We start from the raw sequence: 20,175 nt of genomic DNA, 5'->3' as shown, positions 1-20,175 counted from the left end.
AAGAAAACATGAAAGATGACCAGAGTATTAAATCCGTCAACTATTCTACAACAACATAAAAGAAACTAAGCAATGACAAAGAAAATATAAATCACACGAATGAAATATATTAACCAAGTTGGGATTCAAGAATAAAGTATATGGAAGATTAAATATTCAAAAAAATTAATTTAAATCATACGAAAGGAAACATATTCAATACATTGCAGTTTGCTACTCATAATCGCTAGAATACCTTGTATCTTGCTAGCGAATATGCTGGAAATAATTTAGTTTTAATTGGAGTAGCATAATAGTTTTGGAAATTAGGATTTTGAGCTTAATTACTCGTTGACTTTTAGCCATTTTTATAATTCCAATGCCAAAAAAAACACTAATGCTTTATTATTTTTAACTATAATATATAAATATATTTTTTAGATGGGAATTTATTCTGTACGGTTCGGTATTTTTTCAATTTATTTTCACAAAATAAAAAACCTACCCTAATTATCGGTACGGTTATAGATTTATATAAAAACCTACAGTTCTCCTAAAAATCGGTTCGGTATGGTACGGTTCGATCGGTTTTTAAATATCCATTGACACCCCTACTTGTGGTTGCAGATTTTCTTTACCTACTGTGGCGACTATCTTAATGAACAAAAATGGTGATATTGTTCTCCACAAATGAGTGCTTTTTGTGGCGATCTTCAGCAGTCGTCACAAATAACATTTAGTAACGGATGTACATGGAGCGACCCAAAGGTCGCTACTAATTGGTTTTAGTGGCGATATTCTGTGAATTAGTGGCGACTTAAGTCGCCGCTAAAGGTCTGATTTCTTGTAGTGAATTATATATGCCTCATGCCGCTTCTATTTTTTGCTATGATCGTGTTTATTTTGAACTCGCTTGTCCAAAATTCTTTGTCCACTATTGATAAGTGGTTGTTTGTCTTATTTTTTAGTTTACTAATTTCATTACTTATCGTGAGTTATTATATGTAATTATATTTTAGGAGACCTAATAAGACTTTTAAAAATATGAACTAATCTTGCAGATAAGGATATTATGCACCTGCATGTGTTTTATGCATGAACATTAGCCACTATAGGTAAAAAATTTATCATACTTTGTTCGGCAATTTGAATCTTTTACAGTTTTCCCATCTTTCATGTCAAATCCCTTTGAGTTTTAGATAATACTTTCGACGTGTCTCTTCGTCCTTGCTAAAATACTAAAAATAAAAAATAATTGTACAAAGAGTTATATATAATCATCTTAATACTTATTAATGCAACTTCTTTTTTTATCCTGATCTTAAAATAAAATTCAATATTTGATTCCTGTGGACCCTTAACAAATACCTCAAAAGTTAGATATCATTTTCTAATGCAAGATTTTTAACTTGAGATGGCCGATGGAATAATTAATTTTTGTTTGCAGCAGTATCAGAGTGAAAAGGTGTTATAATATGACTTAATTAAACCGAAACTCAATTATTTTCTTGGATTCATTTCATCTGCCCATTGTTGTCACTGCTTTGCTCACGAATTTGTCGTTTTTAGTAATATATATAAGAATACATTATAATTACTGAAATCGACAAAGACTAAGTAAAAAGGAAAAAAGAGATACACCAGTTGATAGTTATATTCACCGCCAAAATGGATCTCAATTGTCATGACCAACTCATCATTCTATTCTACCTACAATCCAAATTTGTGGCGCAATTATCTTTTACTTTTTGTGTCAAGCAAAGGGATTTGTCAATCCAAAGCTTGCGGTCACGGAGGCCAAGACTGCAGCTTTTAATCATTTGTACGAGGAACTCAAGGACCGAGATGGGGATAAGAGGTTGTCTAGATTAGTCAAGGCGCGATAAAAGAAGGCGCATGACTTGGATCAAGTGAAGTGCATCAAGGAAGAAGAAGGTAAAGTTTTGTTGGATGAGGGGCTTATCCATCGGAGATGGCAGACGATCTATAGTCTCTTGAACGAGGAGGGGGACAGGAGCATTGTATTGGGTGATTTGGAACTCTCAGGGAGTCGTTGTGACTTTGGGTATTGTAGGCGGATTAGAGTTGATGAAGTTGAGGGGGCTATGCGTAAGATGAGCAGGGGTACAATAACCGGGCCGGATGAAATCCCGGGGGAGTTTTGGAAGAGCGCGGGCAAGGCAGGCTTGGAGTGGCTTATTAGGTTATTTAATGTCATTTTTAGAACGAAGAAGATGCTCGAAGAGTGGAGGTAGAGCACGATGGTTCCTGTATACAAGAACAAGGGTGATATCCAAAATTGCAATAACTATTGGGGTATCAAGCTGCTTAGCCATACTATGAAAGTCTGGGAGAGAGTAGTAGAGCTAAGGGTGAGGAGGAGTATGTCTATTTCCGAGAACCAGTTCGGGTTTATGCTGGGGCGTTCGACTACAGAAGCCATCCACCTTGTTAGGAGATTGATGGATCAGTATAGGGAGATAAAAAATGACTTGCATATGGTGTTCATCGACTTAGAAAAAACGTACGATAAAGTTCCGAGGGAGGTTTTGTGGAGATGTTTGGAGGCAAGAGGTGTACCGGTTGTCTACGTTAGGTTGATTAAGGACATGTATGATGGAGTAAAGACTCAAGTGAGGACGGTGGGTGGGGACTCGGACCAGTTTCTGATTATGATGGGGTTGCATCAGGGGTCGACACTCAGCCATTTTTTATTTGCTCTGGTGATGACATACTGACGCGCCACATCTAAGGGGAGGTGCCGTGGTGCATGGTATTTGCAGATGATATTGTATTGATTGACGAGGCGCGAGACGGGGTGAACGCACAATTAGAGGTATGGAGGCAGATCCTAGAATCTAAAGGTTTCAAGTTAAGCAGGACCATGATAGAATACTTGGAGTGTAAGTTCAGTGGGGAGACTCAAGGAGGGAAAGGAAAGGTGAGGCTGGACTCGTAGGTCATCCTTATGAGGGAATTTTAAGTACCTTGGTTCTATTATTCAGGAGGATGGGGAGATTGATGAAGATGTCACCCATCGTATTAGGGCAGTATGGATGAAATAGAGATTCGCTTCGGCTGTTTTGTGTGACAAGAAGGTGCCACCGAAACTTAAGGGTAAGTTCTACGTAGTGGTGGTCAAACCAACGATGTTGTATGGGGTTTAATGTTGGCCAGTCAAGATCGCTCATGTCCAGAAGATGAAGGTAGCAGAGATGAGGATGTTGAGATGAATGTGCGGACACACCAGGTTAGATATGATCAGAAATGAGATTATTCGCGACAAGGTGGGTGTGGCCCCTATTGAGGACAAGATGCGGAAAATGCGACTTAGGTGGTTTGGTCATGTGAGGAGGAGGAGCACAGACGCCCCGATGAGGAGGTGTGAGAAGTTGACATTGGAGGGCCTACAGAGAGGTAGAGGTAGGCCAAAGAAGAGGTGGGGAGAGGTGATTAGGCAAGACATGACACAGCTTCAGCTAACAGAGGACATGAACCTTGATAGGAAGGTATGGAGGTCGAAGATTAAGGTAGTAGAGTAGGTAGTCTAGAGTGTTCATAACAGTAGTATTGGCACGCAGCCTCGCTTCCTGTTGGTAGTAGGTATTTATGCCTAACCGTTATTTTCTTTCATTGTTGATCACCTTATTGTCTTGTTGTTTTATTCTACTTTTATATGGCTTTTTGGTACTGTCCCTTCTTATCTATATTTTCATTAATGTAGTGCTTATACTTTCCTGAGCCTAGGATCTATTGGAAACAACCTCTCTATCCTCACAAGGTAGGGGCAAAGTCTACGTACACACTACCCTCCCCAGACCTCGCGGTGTGGGATAATGTTGGGTATGTTATTGTTATTGTTGTTTGTGTCTAAGCTTAGGCACCACCAAATATAATAATAATAATAATAATAACAACAATATGACATGGATGGATGCACACTCACATTTATTTAAATCTTGGCGGAAAACTTTTATACAATTTATATAAAAATAAAAATAAAAATGGTTTGAATTAGCCAATATTTTCTATAACAAATGATACTTTGAAGGATAATCTATTTGGCGTCAATAATTTACGTCCATGTTTGTCGTTAGACTTAGAAGTTGGAACACGACAGGAAATAAAACTTTTAGTGGCGACATTCATGGCAAACCCTTTTGGTCGCCAACAAAGGTTATAGGTCGTTTCAGGAGCGACCTAGCGACCGTAAAGTATTCACTGACAACTTTTGGTGGCAACATTTAATAGTCGCCACTAAAGGTACATCTACAATCCGTTCTGGCCCAATTTTTTACTTTCTTCATCAAGCTTAGTTGCCACAAAAGCTATTTTTCGGTGACTATATTCCTAGCAACCCCCTTTTGGTCGCCACCAAAAGGTACTGCTAATATCTCTAACTAAAATTTATTTTGTGTGAACACTTAATTTTTGATCATATTTGAGTTCTTATCACTTTTTTGTATTTAGTATTTTCTAGGTTTAATCTTGATATTTTAACTTTTATATTATTTTATTAGTAGGTTTTATTAGAGAATATATAATATTTTAACAAAATCTATTACATAAAGGGCGGAAGAATTTATTTTAAATCACGGACCAAATCTAATAAAATTATTTTCTACTTTTCCTATACTATTTTCTTGTCACATCAACTACCTACTAGACTATTCACTTGTCACATCCACCCCTTTTCCCATCATTTCTTTTCAACACTCCTCTCATCTTTTCTTATTATATGTACACACTAGAGGAAGAAAAGAAGACATGAAAAAGCAGAGGTGGAAGATAGATTTGGAAAAGATAGAAAAAACAAGAGGAAAGAAAAAGCTCCTTCTATTTTTACGTATTTTTAGCTCTAATATCCTACTGTAGCATTGTCTTTTCCCACTCATAAAACAGTCCCATTTTCACCTCAAAATCAGCCTTAAACTATCCTCAAAATCCAGCACCCTTTTAGCTACAAAAACCAACTGAAACTACCCCAAAAACATAGCAAAAAATAGCAACGACTCTCACTCTGAATTCCAGCAAAAAATAGCCCGAAATTACAGCAAAAACTGCCCAAAAATACAGTAAAATAGCTGCAAAACCTACCTCCATTAACGCCAATTTTCAGCTTCAAAACTGCCACAAAAATGCAGTGATTCTCCCTCCAAAAAATTAGCTTGCAAACATCACAAAACCAGCAGGAAAAAACCGTCGCTAAAATCTGAGTGAAAACAGTCCGGAAAAAGTCCCCGACGAAGTCTTCGTTCGAGGTTCCGGCGTACGGTTAGTTACAAGTTGACGACGAAGGTTTCGTTTTTGTTTCTGGATCTCTTTACTTTGGACGAGATTATGTACGAGTAGGAGATTTTTTCTTATCAATATATTTGAAAACCGTTGAATGTTCAAGGTCCTTTTCCATGCTCTTATCAGTATTTTCATTAAAGTTTTATGTTTTGGATTATCGGTGTGATTATGTGTCTAACTGTTGAATCAATGTGAAAGTCTGAGTGGTTTATTGCTCTCTGCTTCATCAACGACAAATGCTATTGTGTTTTGAATCAATCTTTTACTAAGTGCATATCTTCTTTAATAGTTACTTTTGTCAAGTGGGGTTCTTATGGCTTTATGTTGGGTGTGAGTATTAATCATGAATTGGAAAAGTCAAATGAGCTATTGTTTGATTTGGTAGAGATCACGTTGGAGTTTAGCAAGCTTTCACTTTATTCCATTAATTTTCTTAAGTATAGATAAAGTAGAATGAATAAGTAGAATTTATTTTCTTGTCACATTATCATACATATACCCGGCATAATTGATACCTCTAGTAATCTTTAATAATTAATCTTACCTTTTCCGTAATTCTACCCCGTAACCTTTGAGCCTCACAATAATCCTAAACTTAGCAAATAATTAAATAACTTTGAATAACGTAGTGTGCTTTAGGTGTAGCCAATAATACATTATCGTGACAATGGGTACGGTTTCCGTGGCATAATCATGGTACGTAATTTCAAATTCGAGTGCACGCTTGTGTAACTTGACCTTAAATGAAAAGACATAATAAAATTATAATGTTATTTACAATGTAATTTTATCTTTCAATAATAAAGCAAGTATTAAAAGTGGATAGGTAAAATATGAAAATCATATAAAATCACAGTTTGTCCAAAATTAATTCAAGCCAAATTTTAAGTCAATAAAGCGACCGTGCTAGAACCACGGGACTCGGGGAATGCCTTACACCTTCTTTCCAGTTAACAGAATTTCTTACCTGAACTTTATTTTCGCAGACCAATAATAATAGAGTCAAACCTTCCTTTGACTAGGGATTCAAATAAAAGGTGACTTGGAACACAAAAAAAAAATTAATTTCAAGTGGCGACTCTGAACAATAAAATAATCCCTACTCAAGTTTGTCACTTTAATTGAAAAAACTCTTTAACCCACAATCAACACACATTATCTTTTTGGGGGTAGAAAAGGGGTGTGACAGCTCTGGCGACTCTGCTGGAGAGTCTCAAGAATTCGAGCTTGTACATTGACTTTGTTTGGCTTTATTAATTTTTGTATATATTGTGATTTATTTGGGCCTAATGTGTTACTTGTCCACTTTTTTCCGTTTTGATATTGTTGATCTGTACATATAAATTATATCCTCTCGCACCCCTCTAAGTCTTCTTATAGTTAGTTATGTTGTGTTTTGCCTACCAGCATCACAAAATTTCTTTCTTGAGATAAAACAGTTAGCCTACCAGCTTCTGGTGAAGGATTTAGTCACACATGCTTAGGCGGGAGAGCCGTTAGCTAGCCAGTGCTGTTCTACTACTAGTGACGCTTGACGCTCCTCGGCTCGGGTTGTCCGCCCGGGTAAGCCAGGTTTAGATACTATCTTCTTTAGGATTTGGAAACTTAGAAGAACAAGCCACAAGCAATCAATATTCCTAGTAGGCTACGCTTTATTTGCATCATGTGCATTTGACTTAGCAGCGTTCGACGCAAGGGTCGAGTTCTGTTTTAGGACAGGTACCTTGTTGAGACCATTATGTCATATTATGTGCTACTTGTTGCATTATTTGGGAGGCTGGCATGTCGGCCGACTTTAGCATAAATCAGTTGAACAAAAAGAGAAAAAAAGATGCGGTCTAGTGCATATGGTTTTTAAAGATAAATTTTCAAAAAAATCAAAAAAAAAGAACATAGTCGGTTTTAACCGAACTACGCGGGTCTGATTCTCACTGTAAGTGTGATACGTAGGCAAACCTCATATATTCCGCCCCCCAATTTTCAAAAATCCAAATAAAATATTTTTCTTTAATTCCTTCTTTAGAAGTCTTTCTTTGAGACGTCAAATCCAAAATTCTAAAAATATCTTCTTCCTTTTAAAAAAAAAGGTCTTTGTCCCAAAATTCAAAAAAAAAAAATCAAAATGCTAAAAAATATTTTTTGTCTTTTTAAATTTACAAAAAAAAATCAAAATATTTTCTTTCTTTTAAAAAAAAAAGTATTTCTTTCGAAGATTCCAAAAAAAGAAAGAAAAACAAAATAAAAAAAAAAATCTGTCTTTAGAAGTTTTCTTTCAACAAAAAAAATAATAAAATTCCAAAAAACAAAATCCGAAATATTTTTCCTTGTTAGCAGCTTTTATGGGATTATTTGAATATGAGTAAAAAAAGAGTTAGTTTATTTTACTTTATTCCCTATTTGCCCGAACTACGCAAGATCAGATTCATGTGGCGTCATGATACGTAGGCAATCCCCATCGAATTCGATCATTTACATCAAATAAACTGAGTGAAAAAAAAAGGGAAGAAAGAAAAAGAAAGAAAAGAGTGACAAAAATAACAAAGAAAAAAAAAAGGCAAGAGTGAAAAATCAAAAATAGAACACTGTGTCTAGTTTGACAAAGAAAACAGTAGAAAGTTTCCGTAAATATGTCGTCAAATGGCGCGAGCAAGCCGCCAGGGTAAAGCCTCCAATGGACGAAGCAGAAATGGCTATGGTCTTCCTACAGGCCCAAAAGACGGACTACTTCCAAAACATGATGTCCATTATGGGTAATCCATTCACCGAGGCTATCAAAATTGGGAAGATGGTCGAAAATGGTTTAAAAACGGGGCGAATCTTGAGTCATGCTGCCTTTAAGGCCACATCACAGACCGTTCAAAATGGTTCACAGAAGAAGGAGGGAAGAGGGAGCCATGATGCCTTCGAGCTCGAGGGGAGCCCGCGGGTCATTCAACCAATCATATATGCTTCCTACGGTCCCACAACACTATTATCCCCATCAAGATGATGCTTATGTCGTGGCACCGCCTCCCTATGCGGTGATGAACATGCAACCTTACACGCGGCTAGAGCATTATACACAAAACCGAGCTCCATATCCCAGAAATGCATGTCCCTACCAAGCTTCATATAATCCCCAACCAAATGTTCCCCAATACAATCCTAGCCCAAGAGAGCCCCTCAGAAGAAATCAGTTCACCCCTATTGGTGAATCATATTCAAGTTTGTTTCAAAAGCTAATCGGGCTAGTCTACTGCAACCAATAGCCCTGAACCGGACAAACCCCGAGTCCCCTCGCACCGGACTAATGCTAGATGTGAATACCACTCTAGAGTAGTGTGACATAATACGGAAGACTGTTGGACTCTTAAGAGAGCAATGGAAAACCTTAACGAGGTCAAGACAGTAGTGCTTAGGAATAAAAAAGCCCTTAATATGATGAATAATTCTCTTCCTACTCACACCAATGGGCCAATAGTCAGAATGATCTGCAAAGATGAGGAATTTGATCTATCACTGAAGGCCATTGCAGCCATTGCCGAGACAGAAGAAAAAAAAAACGGTTGCCAAGCCTGAAAGTCCCCTATCAGACGGGAGTCTCGGTAGCCAGTTTTGCTATCTTTTCTGCGTCCAGATTATTTCAAGGTGTAATCCGGATGTTTTACTTTATTGTCTTACTTTCCATTGTAAACCTTTCTATTTTTAAAATTCAAAAAAAAAAAATCAAATTCAAAAAAATAAAATCAATTAAATGAAATTAATATTTTATTGTCTAGGAATGTCTCTTTTCTTAATCTTGTCACCTTTCTTATTCTCTTTTCAATTCTATTAATGCAGATTTTAATAACATGACATGCTTGCGGACTTCATGCCCATATCCTAAAACGCCGTCAGATCTCGAAATAATGAATCAAGAAGTAGAATGTGTTGAAGATAAGGCTTGTGAGAAAATAAGCAAAGAAGTGGAACACTAGGCCTAAGCCAAGATCCAAATGAAATCGGAAGAAGTTGAAATTCCCTCTCTTTGGATCATTGTCGAAGCCGAGATTGAGGATAAAAATTGGGTCAAGAACCGGTTTGGAACAATTGACTATGAATGATGAAAAACGTATGGCCGCTGTTTGCCACGAGCAGTTGTACCAACAAAGAATGGCCCGTGCCTACAACAAGAAAGTGCGGCCTAGAAAGTTCGAAGGAAATGTCTCCGAGACAACTGTCTATACAGATTGGAAAGATCCATACATTGTAACAAGATTACTGCCAAAATGGAGCATTGTATTTGAGAGATATCGAAGGAAATATCTCCGAGACAACTGTCTATACAGACACTGTCAGAAGGTATTATGTTTGACCCTTTTACGCATCTTTAATGTTCTCTGATTGGGATGACGAAGGCTTTTATTCTCGCTAACCAAACACTATCAACCCTTTGCAAACCCTTTTGAGCCGGTTACTTTTCTTTGATTACCCTCTTTGGATCCTGGAAGTTTTATGAAAAAAAAGAGAAAAGAAAATGGAAAAAAAGAAAAAAAAAAGAAAAGAAAATCAAAACAAAGTGAATCGAACTACGTTCGACTTGATTCCGTAAGGATACGTAGGCAGCCTCTCTCTGGGATTCAGTCATACCAAAATAAAAATCTGCATTCCCCCAACATTTGAAACTGGGGCAGGTGTTACAATGGTTCGGCGATGGTTTCGCCTGAGAGGTTCCAAAGTTGTAATTCAATCCAAATCCTTTTTACCCAAATCCTTTTCAAGTCCTTCCGATCAATCAACGAGAATGTTCAAGAATTGAAGGATACAGTCACTTGGATCTGATGCCACCAAAATGAGAGAAATAAAATGAGAGAGTCTTGTTGGTGAAAATCCTCATGGGCACCATAGGGCGATGACGAGCAAAGAAAATAAAAATGAGAGAGTCTTGTTAGTGAAAACCCTCAAAGGGCACTATAAGGCGATGGCGAGAAGAGAAATAAGAGAGATTAGCTGGTGAAAACCCGCAAAGGGCACTACTGATCGAAAAGAGGATCTTCACAGCCATTGGTATTGACAGTCCTGGGAAAGGTTTCTAGGTTTCGAGGCAAAGGTTGTGATGCATTTCGAAGAGTCAGACGGTTTACACAGATCAGACATCAAGTCCAAAAGGCATGTCATGTTCATTGAAGTCCGCATGTACTCCAGATAAGTATTATTATTTTTCTTCCCCGAAAGGGATACCTCTTGTCAAAATTCATTATCCATTCCATTGTTTATTTTTCTTTGAATCCCTTTCGGTCTAACTCTGTTCCAAAACTAAGGAAAAGAAGGGATAACAAGACTAATTTACATGACTCCGGTTTGATACAAGCTAATATGCAAAAAAGGCACCTAGACTCGGCAGGGGCATCAAGTTGACCCTGACTGGCCATGGCGGCCGATGCTTCGAAATCAAAACTCTTGTAAGGATGAAATCAAATTGAAAGTGCCTACAAGGGCAAAATGAAGTTGAAAAGGTTAAGTCCTAAGTGGCTAACAGTTTTGGCAAAGTCTGAAAAGCCAAAGGTTCCCCAATGCTCTGAAATTGAATGTGTTGAGGAAAGAAGTCGAAAGTGAAATGCCACAAAGTCAAAATAAAGTTGAAAAGGTTAAGTCCCATGCGACCAACCGTGATATTCAGAAAATTATCATAAAAAGGATGGGCACAAAGCCAAGCTGCCAAAGACATCAAGGCCACAAACCGACCACCACTTTTAAAACTAACAATATTTCTTTGTTTGCAAGTAGGAACAAAGCAGTGCAGAATGGCGATTCCGAAAGAACGAATGTCACCAAAGGTGAGTTTCACAAAATCTCTATTTTTCTTTTATTTTCAGCATGCAACACTATTACGGATTATTTTCGTAGCTTAACCTAGGTAGAATCTTTTCGCCTAGGGGGTCCAGCTTATATTTCCGGGTAGAAGTACTCTTTGCCCAGGTTTGCTTTTTGTCGCTTAACCCAGGTAGAACTTTTTCGCCTAGGGGGATCCAGCACGTAGTTCCGGGTAGAAGTACTCTTCGCTCAGGTTGCTTTTCGTAGCTTAACCCAGGTAGAACCTTTTCGCCTAGGGGGATCCAGCTCATAGTTCCGGGTAGAAGTACTCTTCGCTCAGGATGTTTTACGTAGCTTAACCCAGGTAGAACCTTTTCGCCTAGGGGGATCCAGCTCATATTTTCGGGTAGAAGTACTTTTTGCTCAGGCTTGCTTTTCATAGCTTAACCCAGGTAGAACCTTTTCGCCTAGGGGGATTCAGCTCATAGTTTCGGGTAGAAGTACTCTTCGCTCAGGTTGCTTTTCGTAGCTTAACCCAGGTAGAATCTTTTCACCTAGGGGGATCCAGCTTATATTTCCGGGTAGAAGTACTCTTTGCCGAGACTTGTTTTTTATAGCTTAACCCAGGTAGAACCTTTTCCCCTAGGGGGATCCAGCTCATAGTTACGGGTAGAAGTACTCTTCGCTCAGGATGTTTTACGTAGCTTAACCCAGGTAGAACCTTTTCGCATAGGGGATCCATCTCATAGGTCCGGGTAGAAGTACTCTTTGCTTAGGATGTTTTACGTAGCTTAACCAAGGTAGAACCTTTTCGCCTAGGGGGATCCAGCTCATAGTTCCGGGTAGAAGTACTCTTCGCTCAGGATGTTTTATGTAGCTTAACCTAGGTAGAACTTTTTCGCCTAGGGGGATCCAGCTCATATTTCCAGGTAGAAGTACTCTTCGCACATGCTTGCTTTTCATAGCTTAACCCAGGTAGAAGCTTTTCGCCTAGGGGGATCCAACTCATAGTTCTGTCTAGAAGTACTATTCGCTCAGGTTGCTTTTCGTAGCTTAACCCAGGTAGAATCTTTTCGCCTAGGGGGGTCCAGCTTATATTTTAGGGTAGAAGTACTCTTTGCCCAGACTTGCTTTTCGTCGCTTAACCCAGGTAGAACTTTTTTGCCTAGGGCGATCCAGCACATAGTTTCGGGCAGAAGTACTCTTCGCTCAGTTTGTTTTTCGTAGCTTAACCCAGGTAGAACCTTTTCGCCCAGGGGATCCAGCTCATAGTTCCGGGTAGAAGTACTCTTCGCTCAGATTGCTTTTCGTAGCTTAACCCAGGTAGAACCTTTTCTCCTACGGGGAACCAGCTCATAGTTACGGGTAGAAGTACTCTTCGCTCTGGATGTTTTACATAGCTTAACCCAGGTAGAACCTTTTCGCCTAGGGGGATCCACCTCATATTTCCGGGTAGAAGTACTCTTAGCCCAAGCTTGCTTTTCATAGCTTATCCCAGGTAGAACCTTTTCGCCTAGGGGGATTCAGCTTATAGTTCTGGGTAGAAGTACTCTTCGCTCAGGTTGCTTTTCGTGGATTAACCCAGGTAGAACATTTTCACCTAGGGGGATCCAGCTTATATTTCCGGGTAGAAGTACTCTTTGCCCAGGCTTGTTTTTCGTAGCTTAACCCAGGTAGAACCTTTTCCCCTATGGGGATCCAGCTCATAGTTCCGGGTAGAAATACTCTGCGCTCAGGATATTTTACGTAGCTTAACCCAGGTAGAACCTTTTCGCATAGAGGATCCATCTCAAAGGTCCGGGTAGAAGTACTCTTCGCTCAGGATATTTTACGTAGCTTAACCTATGTAGAACCTTTTCGCCTAGGGGGATCCAGCTCATAGTTTCGGGTAGAAGTACTCTTCGCTCAGGATGTTTAATGTAGCTTAACCCAGGTAGAACCTTTTCGCCTAGGGGGATCCAGCTCATATTTCCAGGTAGAAGTACTCTTCGCCCAGGCTTGCTTTTCATAGCTTAACCCAGGTAGAAGCTTTTCGCCTAGGGGGATCCAACTCATAGTTCCGTCTAGAAGTACTATTCGCTCAAGTTACTTTTCGTAGCTTAACCCAGGTAGAATCTTTTCGCCTAGGGGGGTCCAGCTTATATTTCCGGGTAGAAGTACTATTTGCCGAGGCTTGCTTTTCGTCGCTTAACCCAGGTAGAACTTTTTCGCCTAGGGGGATCCAGCACATAGTTCCGGGTAGAAGTACTCTTCGCTCAGGTTGCTTTTCGTAGCTTAACCCAGGTAGAACCTTTTCGCCTAGGGGGATCCAGCTTATAGTTCCAGGTAGAAGTACTCTTCGTTCTGGATATTTTACGTAGCTTAACCCAGGTAGAACCTTTTCGCCTGGGGGGATCCAACTCATATTTCCGGGTAGAAGTACTCTTAGCCCAGGCTTGCTTTTCATAGCTTAACCTAAGTAGAACCTTTTCGCCTAGGGGGATTCAGCTTATAGTTCCGGGTAGAAGTACTCTTCGCTCAGGTTGCTTTTCGTAGCTTAACCCAGGTAGAACCTTTTCACCTAGGGGGATCCAGCTTATATTTCCGGGTAGAAGTACTCTTTGCCCAGGCTTGTTTTTCTTAGCCTAACCCAGGTAGAACTTTTTCCCCTAGGGGGATCCAGCTCATAGTTCCGGGTAGAAGTACTCTTCGCTCAGGATATTTTACATAGCTTAACCCAGGTAGAACCTTTTCGCATAGGGGATCTATCTCATAGGTCCGGGTAGAAGTACTCTTCGCTCAGGATGTTTTACGTAGCTTAACCCAGGTAGAACCTTTTCGCCTAGGGGGATCCAGCTCATAGTTCCGGGTAGAAGTACTCTTCGCTCAGGATGTTTTATGTAGCTTAACCCAGGTAGAACCTTTTCGCCTAGGGGGATCCAGCTCATATTTCCAAGTAGAAGTACTCTTCGCCCAGGCTTGCTTTTCATAGCTTAACCCAGGTAGAAGCTTTTCGCCTAGGGGGATCCAACTCATAGTTCCGTCTAGAAGTACTATTCGCTCAAGTTACTTTTCGTAGCTTAACCCAGGTAGAATCTTTTCGCCTAGGGGGTCCAGCTTATATTTCCGGGTAGAAGTACTCTTTGCCTAGTCTTGCTTTTCGTCGCTTAACCCAGGTAGAACTTTTTCGCCTAGGGTGATCCCGTACATAGTTCCGGGTAGAAGTACTCTTCGCTTAGTTTGTTTTTCGTAGCTTAACCTAGGTAGAACCTTTTCGCCTAGGGGGATCCAGCTCATAGTTTCGGGTAGAAGTACTCTTCGCTCAGGTTGCTTTTCGTAGCTTAACCCAGGTAGAACCTTTTCGCCTAGGGGGATCCAGCTCATAGTTCCGGGTAGAAGTACTCTAAGCTCAAGTTATTTTTCGTAGCTTAACCCAGGTAGAACCTTTTCACCTAGAGGGATCCAGCTCATAATTCCGGGTAGAAGTACTCTTTGCTCAGGATGTTTCACGTAGCTTAACCCAGGTAGAACCTTTTCGCTTATGGGGATCCAGCTCATATTTCCGTGTAGAAGTACTCTTCATCCATGCTTGCTTTTCGTAGCTTAACCCAGGTAGAACCTTTTCGCCTGGGGGGATTCAGCTCATAGTTCCGGGTAGAAGTACTCTTCGCTCAGATGTTTTATAGTAGCTTAACTCAGGTAGAACCATTTCGCCTAGGGGATCCAGCTCATATTTTCGGGTAGAAGTAATATTTATTAAGGCTGTTATACGTAGCTTAACCCAGGTAGAACTTTTTCGCCTAGGGGGTTCCAGCTTATGTTTTCGGGTAGAAGTACTATTCGCCCAGGTTTGCTTTTTGTAGTTTAACATAAGTAGAACCTTTTCGCCCAGGAGATTCAACATCCTTTCAGTAATACAGGGTGCCAGCCCTCGGTTACACTCCTATCTATAATATAGGGTACCATCCCCTTGTTAGGCTCATTTCAATAATACAGGGTGCCAGCCTCTGGTTACACTCATTTTAGTAATACAAGGTACCAATCCCTGGTTACGCACCTTTCAGTAATACAGGGTGCCAACCCCTGGTTACACTCCTTTATGTAATACAGGGTACCAACCCCTAGTTACATTCCTTCTTAGTAATACATGGTGCCAACCCCTGGTTACACTTCTTTCAGTAATACAGGGTACCAACCCCTGGTTACATTCCTTCTCAGTAATACAGGGTGCCAACCCCTGGTTATACTTCTTTCAGTAATGGAGGGTGTCAGCCCCTAGTTACACTCCTTTCAGTAATACAGGGTGCCAACCCCTAGTTACACTCATTTCTGTAATACAGGGTACCAACCCCTAGTTACACTCATTTTGGTAATATAGGATACCAACCCCTGGTTACATTTCCTTTCGGTAATACAGGGTACCAACCCCTGGTTACTTTCCTTCTCAGTAATAAAGGGTGCCAACCCCTGGTTACACTTCTTTCAGTAATACAGGGTACCAACCCCTGGTTACATTCCTTCTCAGTAATACAGAGTGCCAACCCCTGGTTACACTTTTTTCAGTAATACAGGGTACCAACCCCTGGTTACATTCCTTCTCAGTAATACAGGGTGCCAACCCCTGGTTACACTTTTTTCAGTAATACAGGTTTTCAGCCTCTGTTACACTCCTTTAAGTAATACAGGTTACCAACCTCTGGTTACACTCCTTTCAGTAATACAGGGTGCCAACCCCTGGTTACATTCCTTTATGTAATATAGGGTACCAACCCCTGGTTACACTCCTTTCGGTAATACAGGGTACCAACCCCTGGTTACATTCCTTCTCAGTAATACAAGGTGCCAACCCCTGGTTACACTTCTTTCAGTAATGCAGGGTGCCAACCCCTGGTTACACTCATTTCAGTAATACAGGGTGCCAACCCCTGGTTACACTTCTTTCTGTAATGCAGGGTACCAACCCCTGGTTACACTCATTTCGGTAATACAGGGTACCAACCCCCGGTTACATTCCTTTCGGTAATACAGGGTACTAACCCTTGGTTACACTCATTTCGGTAATATAGGGTACCAACCCCTAGTTATATTTCCTTTCGGTAATACAGGGTACCAACCCCCTGTTACATTCTCTTTCAGTAATACAGGGTACCATCCTCTAATTTCATTTCCTTTGGTAACATAAGTTACTTCCCCTCGTGGTTGCATATCCTCACATAGTTAGTTTATACTACTCCCGTTTATCTTCATTTCAACAAATTAGATACTTTAGCTTTCTCTAACTCACAAAATTTTCCTAGTGCCAAACTGGGGCAGAAAAATTTTGTTCGTTTTGTTCTTTTTTGATGGCTTTGCAGGCCTCGCCGCATAGCAAAAGTGACGATTAAAGCTTGCAGTTTCAGCTTTCTCATCAGAATAAAGAAGTTTTTCGGTCACAAGATAGTTGGAGTTAGCATGGATAATGTGTCATCAGCCCAGCTTCTCGAGTTTTATTTTCTCGAATTCTGATCTGGAAAGCAAGCAATCGAGAATGAGCCATGATATTTTCCTCAAAGAGCATCAAGATCCAATCTAAGGTCAACACAAGCGAGCAGGTCAAGAATCAAGATTTGACTCCACAAGGCACATAGATTAGGAATTTTGTAACTCTTAGTTTGCAGACATATGTAGTTCTTTCTCTTTTCCTTTTGATGTAATCGGCAAGTAACAGTAACAGCAACAACAGCAACAACAACAACAGTCTTAAATCTAGTGTTTGGTAATCCCAGCTACCAAATTTTTCTTGAACTACACGCGACCTGATTTTCTTATAACCCGGGATATGTAGGCTGTCCAAAACCAGGACTCGGTTGCACTCTTTCACTCTTTTCTCTTATTTCTTCCCTTTTGAATAATGATATGGTAAAAGTCAATCACATAGCTCACCTGTTTCTTTGCCTGAAAACTTTTCATGTTTCCAAGAAAAGAGGGGCATGTTGTGAGCACCTAATTTTTGACCATATTTGAGTTTTTATCACTTTTTTGTATTTAGTATTTTCTAGGTTTAATCTTGATATTTTAACTTTTATATTATTTTATTAGTAGGTTTTATTAGAGAATATATAATATTTTAAACAAAGTCTATTACATAAAAGGCGGAAGAATTTATTTTAAATCCTCTCATCTTTTCTTATTATATGTACACACGTGAGGAAAAGAAGACATGAAAAGCAGAGGGGGAAGATAGATCTGGAAAAGATAGAAAAAACAAGAGGAAAGAAAAAGCTCCTTCTATTTTCATGTCTTTTAGCTCTAATACCCTACTGTAGCAGCGTCTTTTCCCACCCATAAAACAGTCTCATTTTTACCTCAAAATCAGCCTTAAACTACCCTCAAAATCCAGCACCCTTTTACCTACAAAAACCAACTGAAACTACCCCCAAAATATAGCAAAAAATAGCAACGAATCTCACCCTGAATTTCAGCAAAAAGTAGCCCGAAATTACAGCAAAACTGTCCAAAAATGCAGCAACATAGCTGCAAAACCTACCTCCATTAACGCCAATTTTCAGCTTCAAAACTGCCGCAAAAACGCAGTGATTCTCCCTCCAAAAAACCAGCTTGCTAACATCACAAAACCAGCAGGAAAAAGCCACTCTTAGTCGCTAAAATCTGAGTGAAAACAGTCCGAAAAAAGTCCCCGACGAGGTCTTGGTTCGAGGTTCCGGCGTACGGTTAGTTACGAGTTGACGACGAAGGTTTCGTTTTTGTTTCTGGATCTCTTCACTTTGGATGAGATTATGTACAAGTAGGAGATTTTTTCTTATCAATATATTTGAAAACCGTTGAATGTTCAAGGTCCGTTTCCATGCTCTTATCAGTATTTCCATTAAAGTTTTATGTTTTGAATTATCGGTATGATTATGTGTTTAACTGTTGAATCAATATGAAAGTCTGAGTGATTTATTGCTCTCTGCTTCATCAAGGACAAATGCTATTGTGTTTTGAATCAATCTTTTACTAAGTGCATATCTTGTTTAATAGTTACTTTTGTCAAGTGGGGTTCTTATGGCTTTATGTTGGGTGTGAGTATTAATCATGAATTGGAAAAGTCAAATGAGCTATTGTTTGATTTGGTAGAGATCACGTTGGAGTTTAGCAAGCTTTCACTTTATTCCATTAATTTTCTTAAGTATAGATAAAGTAGAATGAATAAGTAGAATTTATTTTCTTGTCACATTATCATACATATACCCGGCATAATTGATACCTCTAGTAATCTTTAATAATTAATCTTATCTTTTCCGTAATTCTACTCCGTATACTTTGAGCCTTACAATAATCCCAAACTTAGCAAATAATTAAACAACTTTGAATAACGTAGTATGCTTTAGGTGTGGCCAATAATACATTATCGTGACTATGGGTACGATTTCCGTGGCATAATCATGGTACGTAATTCCAAATTCGAGTGCACATTTGTGTAACTTGACCTTAAATGCAAAGACATAATAAAATTATAATATTATTTACAATGTAATTTTGTCTTTCAATAATAAAGCAAGTATTAAAAGTGGATAGGTAAAACATGAAAATCATATAAATCACAGTTTGTCCAAAATTAATTCAAGCCAAGTTTTAAGTCAATAAAGCGACCGTGCTAGAACCACGGGACTCGGGGAATGTCTTACACCTTCTCCCTGGTCAACAGAATTCCTTACCTGAACTTTATTTTCGCAGATCAATAATAATAGAGTCAAACCTTCCTTTGACTAGGGATTCAAATAAAAGGTGACTTGGAACACCCAAAAAAAATCAATTTCAAGTGGCGACTCTGAACAGTAAAATAATCCCTACTCAAGTTTGTCACTTTAATTGAAAAAAATCTTTAACCCACAATCAACACACATTATCTTTTTGGGGTAGAAAAGGGGTGTGACATTTTATAGTGCAATTTTTAGTTTTTGTGTCAAACTTAGTCGCTACGAAAGCTAATAATAATAACAGGGCAGATGCACACTCATATTGGTCCAAATCTTGGCAGAAAATCCATGTACAAGCATGGTATATAAGCTAAGTAATTAGCACTTTCTTTTTCTTCTTTACATCAGATCCTCTCATCATTGAAATAATCTTGATAGCTTATAAACTCTCTTCATTAAATTCTTTGTATTAGTTTAGCTTTAGTTCATAATTCTTTTGGTTACTTTTTTGTTTGTAAATAACAACTTTGTTATCTCTAAACAAGATTTTAATTTTGGTTATAGATTTCAATATATTTCAAAAAATGTTAAATAAAACCTGTTAATAAATCCTTAAAATTTTAAAGCAAAATTCGTTGATTTTAGGTAGATAAAGTATTCTGAGAAAAAATTTAAATAGATTTTCCCAAAGTGTTAATGAATAAATAAATAACACCAACTTAAAAAAAGTTAATGACTTTATTTTTGAGGTAGCGAATAAATAAGAAGAAGAGGAAAAACATAATATAAAAAAAAAAAAAAAAAAAAAAAAAAAAAAAAGAATCTTGATTTTCTTTCAAGCTATCTAAAATGTGCAAATTATTGTTTAGAAAAAAAAAAAAAGAAACCCTATATACACTACAAGTTTTATGGAAAGTTCCCTTTTTCTTAATTTCTCTGAAATTTCCTTATAAAAGTTTCCATATTTGTAAGAGAACGAAACCAATTAGAATTTGGGTTTATATTAATAATAACTTTCCATAAATTGCCTTTTGTATGGCGGTGCGTTTGCTTCTTTGTTGCTTATATATACATAGCTAAAACCCTAAAACGTAATGTTAATATCATTATATGCATAGTGGGGAAAAGACTTTGACAAGCATTCTGCTGCTCCTTAGTATTATATTCTACTATGATTTGTTAATTATTAATGAGCAGCAGTGTGTTTGTCAATGCCTTTTCTTCCCACTATTTTCACCAACATTATATTATATGCTTTACTTATAACACCATACATGAACTCATGAACGTATTCTTAATCCTTCTGTTCTTTTATTTCGATTTTTGATATTTGACTCTTCATATATTAGGAGTCGAGCCTTAGAACAACGGTAAAGTTCTCCATTTGACCTGTAGGCAAGGGCGAATGTAGCTCTATAACATCGAGTTCAATTGAACACATATTTTGACACGGGGCATAAATTTATGTAAA

The sequence above is a fragment of the Nicotiana tabacum genome, chromosome 13, assembly GCF_000715075.1.
Source record: "Nicotiana tabacum cultivar K326 chromosome 13, ASM71507v2, whole genome shotgun sequence".
In the NCBI taxonomy this organism is placed as follows: domain Eukaryota; kingdom Viridiplantae; phylum Streptophyta; class Magnoliopsida; order Solanales; family Solanaceae; genus Nicotiana; species Nicotiana tabacum.
The sequence above is the reverse complement of the archived record's forward strand: the minus strand, read 5'-3'. Positions refer to the sequence as shown.